At 37.6% G+C, this 17,085-nt stretch overlaps 1 protein-coding gene across 1 annotated transcript in view; it reads left to right on the top strand.

Annotated features, from left to right (window-relative positions):
- Positions 1-17,085, top strand: part of GPR174 (G protein-coupled receptor 174) — a 331,126-nt gene that overhangs the window by 67,165 nt on the left and 246,876 nt on the right. The window lies entirely within an intron of this gene.

Below are 17,085 nucleotides of genomic sequence, written 5' to 3'. Positions count from 1 at the left end.
TAAGAAAAGGCCTAAAATATTCCAATAATCCTGTACTCTACCATATATTTCATTGTTCTGTAGCTTAAAATGTGATTTACAGAAGAAAAACAATAACCAAACCATTTCTCGGCTGTAGATGTGGTCTACACTTTCTGGAAACAATCGTCTCTTGCCAGTGATGTCATCAAGCGGCTTTGCATTGCCAAGAAAGTGAAGAAAAGAGAAGAAATGGTTCTAAGACTAACTGACAGGTTCAGAGAGAGAGAGATCAAATCATGAAATTGCAGCACGAGATAAGCAAAGTGCAGAAAATTGTCTCTAATGATAGATCGGCGGGAAATCCAAAATACAGTAGAAATACACACTTCACAAGAGTACTCGCATCTCCATGAACTCTGTAGGTCCCAAAACTGTCAAACATTCACAGAAGAAATGCCTTTGCAGCTACAGAACATATACATAATGAATACTACAAAAAAATCTTAGTTACAGCACATATGCACATCAGACATCACTTTTTAATCAGTATAGATTCCCATATGCCTTGTTATAAATTAAAATGAGAGAGAAGAAAGAAAAAACAAAAAAGATAAGTCTAAACAAACGAATACATTTATATACACCACCTGAACAGATGTGCAGCACACATACCCCGCACCATTTACATTACCTGAACAAATGTGTTACATATATACCATGCAGTGTTTACATTTTGTAATTTCATTCAACAGGAATAATAAAACACATCTTGTGATTAATGTTACCCATCAAAGTACATGCAAGAAAGAGGAGGAAAACTGTTATAAGATATGTTATTTTCTATCTTATGAATATACCATGAGATTCAAAGAGGGAAAAGTGAAATGTGAAATCTGTACAGAAGAAAGAGAAAGGAAAAGAAAACCATTTTTCTTACTTTAGACCTCCCCTTAAAGAATCCCAACATATTCTTATATCATAAATAAAATGTTATTGAATGTATAGAGATATTTAAATATTAACTTTGTGGTGATATAAAGTATGGTAAGAAAAATAAGTAAAACCATTATGTTATGAAGCAAGTGCTATTAATATGATTATTATAAGTTAGGTTTAAATATTTGAAATAAAAAATAAGAGATTATGTGTAACTGTAACGAAAAGAAAAACAGTAAATTATGACAGACTGAATTAAGGTATAAATAAAGTATTATAGATAAACATCAAAAAGGAGAAGAGAAGGTCTTACCTTGAAAGTATAACATAACAAAATTGTTAATAAAATAAAGTCCGTAATGTTAACATAGTATATGAGTAAACTGTGTTATATTTCATTTGTTTTTTAGTCTCTTTTGTTTCTTGGTAGATTTACATGTAGAATTAGAAGCCATTCTTTTAAGAGCGGGGTTAGCCCAATCCATTTCTTCAAATTTTTTCTAGCAATTTGTGTTTTTTAACAAAAGCCAGAGCAGAGTCAAGATCCTCAAACATCGAAGGAACCTCAAGGAGAATAATTTTCAACCTTGCAGGAAACAAGAGATGAGTCTTACTCTGAACCTTTTTCAGTTCTTTAATCAAAGGTAAAAAAAATTCTCTTGGCAATTACCATTGTTGAGTAGTCATTGTCAAAATGAATGATAGAGTCATTATATTTTAAAGGAGATTTCGACCAGGCAGTTTTTAAAATTAGGTCTTTATCAGATGAAGAGAAAAATTTTACTAGGACTGATTTTGGTTGTTTCTTATTACTGCTGCTTACTGATGTAAGTGACCGGTGGGCTCTCTCTATTCCAAATGACATAGCCTCAGGTAAATCCAGAAATTTTGGTAACCAAGTGTTGAGAAAGCTTGACATGTTATTTCCCTCTATGTTTTCCTAAAGTCCAAAGGTCCTAATATTATTCCGACGTGATCTGTTCTCTAAATCATCCAGTTTATGTTGTAATGAGGTGTTTTGCTTAAGTAAAAATTCTACGTTATTTTCATTTTCTAGTAATCTGCCATCAAAGTCTGTTAGAGATTCTGCAATACTTGTTATTTGGATTTTTTGCTGTTTTAAATCTTCATGAAGCAGCTCTATCTGCTTAGTAGCTTTTTCTTTAAAATTATCAATTTTAAAGTCAGTCTTGTAAATCTTTGTGGTGAGGTCTTGAAAATTAGTTATTAGAGTCTGCAGTTCTTTTTTTTAAATGGAATCCTGACTACTTGTCTTAGTGAAGCTCATGATGAAATTCTTCCAGATGACATAAAGTTAGTCTGATGAAGTTTATACCTACTGTTATTACAAATGTACATGCTATCAAATGTGATATTTATAAATTTATAAGAAAGCTGCAACTAAAATGTTTTTTTCACAATAAAAATGAATTTTTTAATGGATGAAGAAATGAATGAGGAAATTGATTCTGTGTCAGAAAATGAAAGTTTTTATTCATGTTTCGGATGAATTAGTGAATGCATATTATTTGTTTGACACTAGCAAGATAAATTCTAATTATAAATTTACACCACTTATAAATAATGAAATTATTATATCGTTTTATCAAATGCTGAATTTTTCTGTTGCATTGGAAATTGAAAATGTTTTTAAAGATATGAATAACATTGGATATAATCTTACTAAGGCAGAATGGACTTCATTACAAAATCTAAGGGGAAACCGTAAATTGATCTTTAAACCTGCTGACAAAGCAACAAGTTGGTTATTATGGATGTACAGAGTTATTTAGAGATGTGTTATACACATTTGAATGATGTTGATGTATATAAAAAAGTGCATATTTCCATGAATTTTTTGTCTCAACAACAGTATTTGCAATTAGCTGACAAGGGTATTAGATTAGGGTATATTTCCAGGGAGAATTCTAAGAAGAAATTTAATATAGATCAGCATGTTTCTACTGTTTACCTAAAATACATAAAAATTTAAAACATCCCCCTGGACACCCGATTGTTTCAGGGAAACAGTATTTTTTATATAATATGGGTTGTTTGTTGCATCATTTACTGTTGCCTAAAGTTTTGGCATTGCCTGCTTATGTAAAAGATGTGTTTGATTTTTTGGATAGGGTTAAGAAGGTGTCATTGAAAGAAAACATGTATTGGATTACACTGGATGTTAGCAGCCTCTATACCAATATTTCACATGCATTTGGTATGGAGGCTGTTAGATTTTTTTCTGTGAGAATGCCCCGCTACTGAATTTATTTTGGAATTGTTATATTTTTATTTGTCCAATAATTATTTTTGAATTTAATGGTGAGATATTTCAACCACAACGAGGTACAGCTATGGGGACAGCCTTTGCCCCCTCTTATGTGAATTTAAGCATGGGTTTATTTGAGTATGAATATATATACAAAGCTATGCTTTATAGTAAATTTGTCAAATATTATGCTGGATTCATTGATGACCTCATTTTTTTATGTGAGGGGGGAGAGGATGAAGTGGATAATTTTACTGACAGCCTACAGATAAATAGATTTGAGTTGAAATTTGACAGGATACAGAAGGGTAAAATGGTTTCTTTTTTAGATGTGGATTTGGATATTTCTAGTCCTGTTGGATTACATACTCAAGTACACAGAAAATTTGAGGGGAATATTTATTATTTAAAAGCTACAAGTTGTCATCCACCACACACAATAGATGCTTTACCTTATGGTGAGCTAATACAGATACATAGATTATGTAATATTGAATCTGAATTAAAGGAGGAAATTATTAAAACTAGTAATATGTTTCAGTTTAGAGGATATAGTAAACAGACCATCTATAAGGCAGTGTCTAAAGCCAATAGTAAGTGCAGTGGGAATTCAGTTAAGTCATATAAACATGAATATAATTTAGTAAATTCTGAAATAGATATATATATATATATATATATATGTTACAACTATGTATATTTGTTTTAGTGATATTGTGATTAATTTAGTAAAATATTACTGGAATTATTTGCAATCTAAAAGAGAAATGTATCCATGGCTCCGCAAGCAACTAAAAGTGTCTTACAGGGTGGGAGAAGTTTGAAAAATATGCTTGTCAAAGGCAAATTCATCATGCCCCCAGTCAATTTAGATTTTATTATTCCCTGTGTAGGTACTCAGGTGTGTGGAAAGTGCAAAGCTTGTAAATATGTTACAGATAGTTTTGAATATATTAATGGAAGGAAATTTAATGTTAAAGGTAGTTTTAAATGCAGTACGGAAGGCATCATTTATGCCTTGTTCTGCCCTTGTGGCAAGTTTTATATTGGACAAAGACAGCTTTCAAAGTAAGACTGTTGGAACATATTAGAGACATAATTAATGTTAAAGAATCTAGTTCAGTAGAGGTGCATTTTCAGAATGAACATCAAAGTTCTGCAATAGGTTTGCAGGGCACAGTTTTAAAAAGAATTGATAAGGTTCCCTTGGATTCTTGTATGAAAAACAAGTTACTTCATAAAGAAGCTCTTTATATTCTTAAGTTTGACACTCTTAAGCCCTAAAGGCATGAATTCAAGAGTTTAATTGAAAAATTTTGCTCTGAAATTTTATTTTGCTGCTTTAAAGGGTCTTAATATGCTTTGTTGTATTAATTGTTTTATTGATTAATGAGTTGCAATATATATACATGGGAGATTCCTCATGTTTTTATCTTCCTTGAAGGCTTGTAGCAGAGACGTCAGGAGTAATAAAAGAATGTTGGTGGTCACTGGTTTGTGTTTTTTTATTTTATTTCATTTGTTTTTATTTTATTGTGGTATTTTGAGTGGAAAATATGTTCACTTTCGATTTTTAAGTAGATATTCCTGTAGAGTTTGTTAAATACTATCAAGTTATGCAGAAAAAAAAACAAATTTTCATTAATAGGAGGCAAAATTCCAGTGCAGATATATTTTCTTTGTGGTGCTTGTGAAATATGCTGCTACACAGTGTCCATGCTGGCCATGCCCCCCCCCCCCCGGTTTTAGTTTTTGAAGGAGTTTTTATATGGAAGATATAGGTATGGGTTTTATGGAGAAAGGGGGGTTGTGAGGTGGAGGTATTGGGGAGTAATGGTGAGAGTGAGGCCAGGGGAGGTGGAGGTAGGAGGTGTAGTACTGGTAGAGAAGTATGAGGTTAGTTTGGAAATTAAGTTGATGAAAAAAGAGTTAAATTGTGTGGCTAGATTTATGTCTAGAGCATCAGGATCTGGACACGAGTTTTCTTTTGCCAGGGTTAAGGAGAGTGGAGATACTATTCCAGAATTTCTGTGGATTTCTTTTATGATTATTTTGTAATGAGATGAAATAAGTTTTACGGTCTGTTTTAACAAGCTTTTTAACTTTATTGCAAAGTGATTTTATACTCATAGAAAGTGGAGGGAGTTTTATTTTTCCTGGTGGTGTGACCAGGCTTTATCTCTAAGTCACATGGCAGCCAGTGTATTTTTGGTTAGCCAAGGGACTGTTTTTCTTTTTATTCTTTTGGTTTTTAGGGGGGCATAGCTGTCTAAAAGGTTTAGAAAAGTTGAGTTGAAGTAAGTGACAGCATTTTCTTGGGGTAGAGTTCTTAAAGGGCTCCAGTTTATTGATTTTAGAGAGTTAGAAAAGGTAGTGGGATTGAAATTTTTTTAGGTTGCGAGTAGAGATATAGTTATGAGATAACTGTGTGGGAGAAATAAGGTGCCGAGCAAAAGTGGCAAGGTGATCACCGAGCAAGTCAGGGAGTGTGCCACTGTCAGAGAAATAATTAGGGTGAGAGACTAAGATCCAGTCTAGGATACTACCACTGGAGTAATCTTTAGACAGTCTGGTTATAGAGTTGATAAGTTGCGAGAAATTATACAGGTTGATATTTAGGGAGTTAAAAGAGGGACTGGATAGATGACCAGTTTATATTCATGTCACCCAGTATTATCGTTTCATTACTAATATTAGTGGAAAGCCAAGATAGGATACCGAAGTTATTAATAAATGAATAGTGCAATCTAAACAACTAAGAAATGTACTAATACTTTGTAATTCATTGGTGAAAACTAAATAAAATAATTGCAGTTTCCTTGTTTCCCAGTATCATGGTATAACAATGCAGCACAAAGACATGCAAAACACATATTTTTGTATCTTCGCATTTCTCTAAGAAGCAAATCCATCTGCTCAGTTCACATCCACTTGGGAAGGGTATGTTAAAGAGCCCAGCACACAATGAGTGATTGGAGGGTTGTACTTTCAGTCAAAAAGTAGGAAAACAAAACACTGAAGTGTGTATACAGTTTTCATTCACTTTACTTACATTCTGCTCATGGGAGTCAGCTACACATTAGAAAACTACTTTGTTTTTTGTTTGTTTGTTAATTGAGTATTGCAGACCATCATATGTCATAACCTAAGCCACAAGGATAAGAAAATATGTATAGGCAGTTTACAGCAGCCCAATAATCAGCACACTTTTTGGGGGGAACCAATCTACCCTGTGAAAGTAGCCACAGGCATAAGGAAAATATGTTTACTAGACACAGTAAATGGAAGTCAATACTCCGTCTTGGGCCTTGGAGGAAGAAACTGAACTCAGTGAGCAATCATATAACCAAGTGAAAAATATTAACTGAAATGATCTATTAAACAAAGAACTAATTAGTTTGCAAATGTATAAAATGGTACAATAACAAAATAACAGACTCATAACATTTACTCTTACTGCAGAACATTGAATTAAAGTACTAAAACAAGTGTCTGTTCTACGGATACACCACACTGCTTGTAACTGCCAAATATTGTAAAAATTACACTATATAAAAGTTTATTACCTTTATAAAGGGGGAATTATTGATTCAAGTTACAAGGCCTCTAACAACATTCTCATTTTTGAATGGAGTTTTTGTATATGCTGGGGAAAGGGTTGTCCACCGTGAGTGACAACATGGCACTTTCTATCATTTAATTTGAGCCAATTTGTAGTACAACAGGAACTGGGCATTAGAAAGGGACTTTTCAATGACTCCTGGTTTGCAGTTGTCTGCAAACCTCATGTAGCCAGAGATTTTGGTTCATGGCCTAGGTCACCGTCTGGATATCAGAAAAGTAAATGGTAAGCAAAAGAGGTTCAAGCACTGAGTCCTTTGAGACACCCCTGGTCCCCTTTCATACTCTGTTATGAGACACCTGCTGATTGTACCATGTGGGCTCTGCGTGTTAGTCAATTGGCTATCTGTCTTATCATATTGCATTCAGCTTAATAACCATGTTAGCATGGGGGATGGTGTCAAATGCCTTGGCCAAGTCAAGGTATGCCATGTGGACAGCCTGTGTTACCCTATTTACAGATGTTAACCAGATTCCTGCACATGATCTGCCCTTGATAAAGCCAAAATGCTGCAGGTCTAGCCTGATGAAATTTTTAATATCATAGTTTATTATGTCAGTTATATGTTACACGGCTTTGCAAATGAGCTTTGTCAGCCTGAAGGGCCTATAATTCCCAACATCAATTATGGGTATACCCTTATGGACTGGCATCCCTACTGCTGTGTGACAAACATTTGGGATAAAGCCTGTGGTTAGACTCAGGTTAAATAGTTTTAGGAGTTTATCTGCCAGGGCTTGTTTAGTGCCATTTATTAAACAGCAAGGTATATTATCAGGTCACATGCAGGAAGTATTTCTGATTTTGGATAGCACCTTCACTACATTTTCTTTAGTAATGATGGAGAACTGAGAGTTCAAGGAAAAAGTGGACTTTTGATTTTCATCTGTGGGGTAAAGTATGCACTAAATTTGTTTGGCAATGTCTAGTGGGTCAGAGTAGGTGGTGCCATTTTCAATAAGTTTTTCGAAATTACCCGGTCAAGTCACATGATCTCAACAAGGGTTTTAAAGGTATATATTTATTTAATCCTTTCCTTTTATCATAGTGTAAAATTAACATCCATTTAACTTCCAAGCATTCTGTTTTTTTTATCTTAATATCACCTCCTCTATCCCCTACTTTCAACAATTCCAAAACTAAAAATGTAAACAAGTGTTCAGTACTAGTGTTATAAATAAGCTTATACAAAGCATTCCTACTATCACATCTGCTTATTTCATACAAATGTTCCTTGATATGATTATTCAGCATTCAGTTCATCTTCCCAACATAGTAGCATACACACTGATCACAAACAGCCAAGTAGACCAGGTTGCTACTAGCACAGTCGGCATAAAAATTGAATTTAAAGGTACACCCAGTAACAGGATGTTCAAAGGTAGCTTTGGTTTTAACATATTTACACATGTTACATAATCTGCATGGATGTGTTCCTTTTGTAAATGAGATACAGGGTCTTTTGCTAACTAGAGGTTTGCAGCAAAGCAGTTTCTTAATGAAACTATTATTCCTATAGCAAAAATGAGGAACTTCACAAAGGAAGTCCCTGCATCTGGCATCAGTAGTCAAAATATGCCAGAGCTTCCTAATGATATCACAGATAGGTTTAATGTCATTTGAATAGGTATCACATATTCTAAAATTGTTTCTGTTATTGTTCTGTCTCACCACAGTTTCAATACAAGTTAGAAAAATGGGGTCTAGCAGAGCGTACATAATGTGAGATGTACTGCAATTCCTAATAATGTAGGAATATACTTTGTTAGGCTATTTCTAGAAATTCAGAATATTACACAGGCTAGATACACTTGATGTGTTCATTGTCTGACATCATACTTAGTAATAATGTCTTCATATTTCATGGCAGCTATTACCATCAGAAGGTCGGGGTAGCCATGGGCCCCATGTATGCAAGCAGTTATGCCAACATGGTGCCTGCATATTGGGACTCTCTGCATGTTCTAGACAGAAGTAATTTCTTTTTGCAATACATCCTCACATTATGTATGTTTTGTGGATTATGTGGCCTGGATCACTAGAGACCCTGAATGAATGTGTGGACTATTTATATCAAACTACTGATTTTTTTAAATTTCACATTTAAGAATTCCCAAACCTTGACAGATTTTCTTGATGCTTGTGTCTTGAGTACCCCAGATGGTTTTGACTCTCAACTTTATAGTAAATCATGTAAGAAAGTGAGCAGACCATGCATCCTAAGTATGTGAAGCGTAATGTGCTGAAAGGGCAATTCTATAGATATGTAAGACTGAAAAGAAATGATGAGAATATGCTTTCCTCCTTTGATAGCCTGAGTGAGGACTTTTGCTCTAGGGTTCCGCTGAACATGAAATAGGGATGGCACGTCATGAGGTTCTATCACATGTAAATAAATGATTTGGCTAGACCTTATTTTTCTAACTTTTGAGTTGACACTGTGGTAAAACAGAAGAATAATAGAAATTATTTTAGAATGTGCGTCACTTATTCAAATGCCTTTCAAACCATCTGTGATATCATTAGGAAGCACTGACATATTTGACTACTGATGCCAGATGCAGGGACTTCCTTGGTGAATCTCCACGCTTTTGCTATAAAAATAATAGTTCTATTAAGAAACTGCTTTGCTGTAAATCTCTGATTAGCAATAGACCCCATATTTCTGCTAGGAAAGAGACACATCCATGCAGCTTATGTACCATGTGTAAATATGTTAAAACTGAAGATACCTTTGTACATCCTGTTACTGGGCATACCTTTAAATTCAGTTTTTATGCTGACTGTACTAATAGCAACCTGGTCTACTTGGCTGTTTGTGATCAGTGTGAATGCTACTATGTTGGGAAGATGAATCGAATGCTGAATAATCGTATCAGGGAACATTTGTATGAAATAAGCAAATGTGATAGTAGGAATGCTTTGTATAAGCATGTTTATAACACTAGTACTGAACACTTGTTTACATTTTTAGTTTTGGAATTATTGAATGTCGAAGCTAAAGGATGTGATATTGAGATAAAAACAGAATGCTTGGAAGATAAATGTATGTTAATTTTACAATCTGATAAAGGGAAAGTATTAAATGAGTATAAACCTTTAAAACCCTTGCTGAGATCATGTGACTTGGCCAGGTAATTTTGAATTTTCTTAACTGCATCTTAGCACTGTTTGACAGTTGGTTCATAGGTAGGTACTAGGCTATCTGCCCAAGGGCATTTATAAGCCTAGCCAGAATGTGCTGGCTTTCGCCTCCCTTTTAAATTAGTTTCCTGTGCCTCTGTCTAGTAGGGCCATTGAAGTGATCCCAGAGGTAAATTTACGATTTCCCAACCACTCGTCAAGATTTCTCTTGAAGACAGTCAGTGAGGGGCTCTGCCTAACATAAATTGGGATTATATTCCAGAGCGAAGGAAGTCTCTGGGACAGGAATCTATCCCCCCAGCATGTCCTGTTTATTGTTGTGTTGAGGTTTAACTCACTGGAGCGTCTGGCTCTAAAAGATTTGGTTTTCTTGAGGTGGAGCATGTCCATTAATTCCGGGTTGGACATGGCCTTGTACATCAGGCAGAGATCACCTCTGAGCAGGCGGTAAGCAACCGAGTAGAGCTGGAGTTTCTTTAGTCGAGCTGCAAAGGACATCTGTTTGAGGCCCACAATCCTCTTGGTAAGGTACTTCTGTGGTCTTTCCAGCTATTGCAGGTGTCGAGTAAGGTACATTCCAAATGGGGCATTGTACTCTATTATGGGCCTAATGAGTGATGAGTAGAGGGGCACAATGACCTCTCTTGATCTATATGTGAACCCTTTCATGATTAGGTGGGCTACATAGAAGGATTTTCTAACCACTTTGGCAATGTGATTATCAAAGGAGAGGTTGCTATCTACCTGGGTCCCCAGATCCCTAATTACATCTTCCATACTTAGTGGATTACCACCTATGTGATAATTCACGGGCACTTTGTTTTTCCCAAAGGGGATGACTATGCACTTTTTGGCATTTAGCTTGAGGCTATGGTTTTGACACCAGGTATTTGTCTCCGTGAGACCCTTCTGGAGGATGTCTGTGTCAGCCGGAGAGTCGATTATGGCCCCCAGTTTGCAGTTATCAGCAAACTTGGTCAGTCATAGTCCTCCCACGCTTGCCTGTATCTTGGAGTATATACAGAACAGGAGGGGTCCCAGGACTGAACCCTGTGGGACGCCACTTGTAACTGGTTTAGAGCCGGACATGGCACCCGCAACTCTGACCATGTGAGTTATATCCATGAGCCAGTTGGCAACCCATCTCGTGACATAGGGGTTAATGTTTAAGCTGGTGAGCTTATCTATAATGCCGGAGTGGGGAATGGTGTCGAAGGACTTAGTGAGGTCCAGGTAGGCTGTGTGGACTACCTTTCCCTCATCTATGGCCTTGGTAACTGTTTCAAAAAATTCAACTAGGTTTAGGAGGCAGGATCTGTCTTTAACAAAGCCGAATTGGGTAGGGTCCAGTGTCTGGAGGTTCCCAATGTCTTTGTTTATGAGTTCCATGATGATGCGCTCCATAGCTTTGCAGACCAGGCTAGTCAGGCTTATAGGGCGATAGTTCCCAGGATCTGTTGTGGCACCACCTTTGTGAAGTGGGATAACTGTTGCTGTATGCCATTCTTTGGGTACATAGCCTGTGGTAAGGCTGAGTTTGAACAGTGAATTTAGGTAAGGGTTTAGTTCATTTTGGAGCTCATGTAAGACACAGCCTGGGATACCATCCAGTCCCATTGATGCTGTGTTTTTGGCTTTGGAGAGAGCTGTTTTCACTTGCGTGTCTGTGATGTCTGGGGCTCTATATTCTTCTGGGATGGACACAGGCCCTTTTGGGGGTGAGGGGGGGTAAAGTTTGCACTGAACCTGTCGGCCAGGATGTTGGCAATGTCAGTTGATTCGGTGTATTTTTTCGCCATTTTGCACTAGCTCAGAGCAGATCTGAGAGTTGCCAACTAGATTCTTGACATAGCTAAAGAAGACTTTGTGATTATCTTTAGAGTCTTTTGCAATTTTTCTTTTGAAACTGGCCTTGGATGATTTTATGAGGGATTGTAGTTTCTTGCTAATACTAATCAGGGATGCCTTTCCTTTTTGGGATTTTGCTCTATCATGTAATAGTTTCCTCCTTCTGTTGTATAGCTTATTTATGGCCAGGGACCACCAGATTGGTTTTCTCTTTTTGCAGGAGTGAGTCTTGGTTCAATCCATGCATTCCTGTAGGTGCTCATAGAATGCATTTGTAAAGGATTCTGCGGTTTGGGCAGCATTATCCTTTAGCAAGGGGGCTTTGAAACTTTTCACCTCGGTCTTGAGAAGTGTGAAGTTTGCTCTTGAATAGTTTATCACAGTGGTTAACTTGACTGGGGGTGGGGTTGGGATGTGGATGTCCAGTGTGATTAGTTTATGGTCTGATCTTACCATCGAGGGGTTTACCTCTGGTGTGGAACACTGATCCCACCATGTTGGTGATGATCAGGTCCAATATGTTCTTGCCTCTTGTGGGTGTGGTGACCAGTTGTTCCAGGGTGTTTGAGTTTATAAACTCTAGGAAGCATTGGCCAAAGGAGTTTGTACTTGAGTAGTTTTCCCAGTCAATGTTTGGATAGTTGAAATCACCCAGTATCATGGTGTTTGGTAGGACCTTCATATTTTCCAGTGTTCTCAGGAATGCTGAGTGGGGGTCCTGAGACAAGGTGGGTGATCTGTAGCAAGTTATGATCTGAAAAGCAGCTTTGCCCAATGTTAATTGCACATGGATGGTCTTCGAGGTCTCGTGCTGTGCTACTAACCTGGAGGTGTGGGTATCCCTTATGAAAATGGATACACCCCCTCCTTTTGTATTTTGGTCTGGGTTCTGGGGTCGAAAGGTATGGTATGAGTTGTAGCCTGGTAGTGCTGGGGTGCTCTCTGGAGCCTTGAACCAGGTTTCTGTTACTGCACAGATATCAATTTTCTCCATGCTGAGGAGTGCCTCGAGTGTGTGCATTTTGAGGTTTAGACTTCTGGCATGGAGTAGCATTACCCTTAGTTTTTGGTTACTTGTGTTGTTTATGGAGTTGGGTTTGTCTTTTGAGCTTTGCCTAAAAAAGGCACTATGGGGGAGGCAAGAGCCTTGGCCAGTATTCGAAAGCCTAAGGGTGACAGGTGCAAGCCATCTTTGGTGAAGCAGCGTGGCTTGTCGAAGATGTCATCACAGGCTGACAGACACTGGATCCCCTTTGAACAACACCAATAGCTTAGCCAATTGTTAAAACTGATCATTTTTTCTTTATACTGTGGCATCATTCTTGGTGAGGGCAAGATGCTACTCAGGGTCAGGGTCATACCGGCCTGGGCTACATGATCAGAGAGCTCCTCTATGTCTCTTTTCATGTAGTCCAGGGAGGTACGTCTCAGGTCATTCACACCAACATGTACAATGACAGAGTTATACTGTACTTGTTTTGTAGTGACCTAAGTGCTTGGGTTATGTGGCGGATCCTGGCATCTGACTGGCAGCTTACAGTAACCTTCTCCTTGTTCAGTCTAGTGAGTGGAACGTCAGTGTGCCTGACAATGGAGTCAACTATTACTAGTGTGTTATTTAGCCTTAAGTGCTGTGGTTGCGTGACACACTGATTTTGTGAAGTATGTGATACATGGTTGTTGTTAGAGGGTGGAGGTTGCTTGGATGTCTGCTTTGGAGGTCTCTGCTGCTTAGGCAGATTTTTATTTAGAGCCTCGGAGTATGTTTTTGTATATTTAAGTGTGTTGTTTGCTGATGCAGATATGACTGGTAGTGTGGTACAAGTGTTTCCCTTCTCCTCCTGACTGACTGTTCCAGCATTGGGTTCAGAGAGCTTGGCCTCCAGTTTGGCTGTATAGTTGCATCTCTCACATATATTTGTGAGAGATGCTGATGAAGCACCTTTGTTGTGAAAGCACTTATCTGTTATATATTTTACTGTTTTTACTTTCATGTATTTAAACAAGCATTTTATATACTGCTGTTAGCTTATTCTTTATTTTACTTGTTGCTTTTGAATTTATTATTGCACCAGCTTTCACCTGCCCAGTTTGATTCTGTTTCCAGATGCTTAAGTTATTCTCCTGCAGAAGGACAAGTACAGTATTTCAGCTGCTCTAGAACCAATGTCCTCTTGTCTTTAACATACATGCTGCCAGCATGCCATCATGTGCTTTAAATATTTAGTTTTGGATTTGTGGAATTTTAAAAAGGTCAAAAAATCCGAAACAAAGGAAGAAACCCTGTTTTAAACATGCTGCCTTTAGGTTTATCCCATGTAAACTTGTACATATTAACATGTTTGAAGACATAGGTTCCCCCTCCCCATTTACAAGATGAAAACAATATGGAAGCTATTCATAAACATTGTACACAATGAAAACATGTAAATGATGTCTACATGTAGGATGGTGCATGTAGGGAAATATACAGGACTAGAAGTGTTGATCTGCAGATGGTAACTCCAAAGATCTCCTTTCCCTGCTGATGTGTTCAGCTACTTGAGCTGAGTAATAGATGAGCACTAAATTAGTCAAACATTTTCCTGCCCCCACAAAATCACAAACCAAGCTCTCAAGTCCCACCAGATGATCCCCTCATTATCATAATACAGTAGCAACCCTATCTCTACTGTTATGTCTAATGACTGCAGTTTTTTTTTTTGGTGTTGTTTGTTTTCAATCACAGTTAGGTATGACAGCTGAGAATAGCACAACACAATACAACAATAATATGTAAAGAGTACTACGGTTACACAATGAAATAAAACTACATATGAGGGTCTTACTTCATTGTATACCAATGTCAATGAATTGTGTAGGACCTTGGTAAATAATTCTATGGTAAACCGGCCCTACATACATGACAGCTATGTAGTAACACTTACTAAGGTGTATTATTGCAGTTTCTGGGTGTGCTGCATAACACAGCCATGTTTTATAGCACTTCCCCCCTCATCTTGGTCTGGAGTACCAGAAGGTATAGTACATCCATGCGTACTATGTACATTTGTACACCATTCACAAACAGACTGTTTCTGCAGTGCCAGCCTTACATACAGGTCAACTATGCAGTGGTCTAGGGTGCCATGCTTCTAGGGGTGCTCTTTCCATAATTATATATTTATTTATTTTTAGAACAATGAAATATGGTGTTTCTTGGCTTTAAAAATAGATAAATAAAGTTCCACCACTAAAAGAAAATGCATCCACAGTATGCACTCCAGGATGGAGGTGCTCCAACTGATCTGACCAGTCATGTTGAACTTGAACATTGTAAGATCACAGAGCAGAGACTCACAACATTCAAGTGCAAAGCATACTCAAAAACCTCTTTGTTATAGTCAGGAGGAGGAGACTTTCCATCAATAAGCACATTTTGCACAATAAGAAGAATGAATCTCTAATGTCTATATTTACTGACTTACTGTAAATTAATTTACCAGGAAATCAACATTTTTAAGAGTAAATGGCCAAAAATATGAGACAAAATCATGGGCATTCTATAAAATTCTGAACAGTTTAGACAAATGGTGCAATGTTAATACAGAAGTGGTGAGATAAGTATTAGCATGCTATAATTTTTATAAAGATGCCAATAATCATATATTTTTGGTAATATGTTATTTGCTTCTTGAAGTTGGTTTAGTACAAAGCCAAAAATTAGGTGGCAATAGGTGCACCAAAGGCCCAAAAACATAGGCGAATTTTAAATATTACTCCAATTTACTTTAAAAAGTTAATAAAGCAACAGGTTTTGCAACATTTATTTTATGAACATCAAAAAGTATGAATCTCTAATGTCTGACATTATAATCATGGCTGCACAGGTAAAAAACACACTCTCCAAAGCCAAGAACACAGCCTCCATGGGACGTGACAACATCCCAGGCTGCATTCTACATAAACTACAGAATGAACTGGCACCCCACCTAAGCACCATGTTCAATCATAGACTCACCTCAGGCTTTGTGCCCACTAAATGGTGCACAGTGACGGTTATCCCACTCCACAAAGGGAGAGCCACCACAGACCCCGGGAACTACTGCCCCATTAACCTAATGAGCCTGGTCTGCAAGGTCATGGAACATATCATCATGGAACTTATAAACAAAGACATTGGTAATCTCCAAACTCTGGACCCCACCCAGTTCGGGTTTGTAAATTGCAGATTATGTCTCCCAAACCTGAATGACTTTTCTGAAGCAGTCACCAAAGCCGTAGACGAGGGTAAGGTGGTTCACACAGCCTATCTAGATCTTGCCAAGGCTTTTGACACCACCCTCCACTCTGGAATTATAGATAAACTCACTAAACTAGGTATAAATCCCTATGTCACAAGATGGGTTGTCAACACTGTGAAAGTAGCAGACTCCAAATCCGACTTTAGACCAGTGACAAGTGGAATACCACAGGGTTCAGTCCTGGGTCCTCTCCTGTTTGGTATCTACTTTTCTGAAGTACAGGCTAACACAGAGGGTCTTTGGCTAATGAAGTTCACAGATGACTGCAAACTGGGATCCATAATTAAAACTCCTAAAGATGTGGACATCCTACAAAAGGGCCTCACTGAGACAGAAACCTGGTGTCAAAGCCATGGCCTCAAACTCAGTGCCAAAAAGTGCATTGTCATCCCCTTTGGTAAAAACTCTGTACCCATGAGCTGCCACATAGGTGGTAGTCTATTTTCCGAAAGTGTGATAAGAGACCTTGGGACAGAGGTGGACAGTATCTCTCCTTTGATAATCACATCGCCACAGTAGGTAGGAAATCCTTCTATGTGGCACACCTCATCACAAAAGGTTTTTCGTCCAGGAAAAAAGAGGTCATTTGTTCCCCTCTACTCGTCACTCATTAGACCCATTATAGAGTACAATGCCTCTTTTGGCATGTACCTCACAAGACATCTACAACAACTGTAAAGGTTGCAGAAATACCCCTAAAGAGGATTACTGGCCTCAAACAGATGCCCTACACAGACCATCTCAAAAAACTCCAGCTTTACTCTGTTGCATATTGCCTACTCAGAGGCAATCTCTGCCTAATATACAAAGCTATGTCAAACCCAGAGCTGTTGGACATGCTCCACTTAAAGAAATCCCAATCCCTCTGTGCTACACACTAGGGACGTAAACCTTGTCACCACAATAAACAGAACATGCTGGAGGGATAGATTCCTGTCCCAGACACTTCCCATACTCTGGAACAAACTACCTATCTATATCAAACAAAGCTCCTCATTAGCACTCTTCAAGAAAACTCTTGA

Source organism: Protopterus annectens, chromosome 15.part0 (genome assembly GCF_019279795.1).
Source record: "Protopterus annectens isolate FY-2018-M chromosome 15.part0, PAN1.0, whole genome shotgun sequence".
NCBI classification, from domain to species: domain Eukaryota; kingdom Metazoa; phylum Chordata; order Ceratodontiformes; family Protopteridae; genus Protopterus; species Protopterus annectens.
Note: the sequence above shows the minus strand (reverse complement) of the source record. Positions and strands in the feature narration are given on the sequence as shown.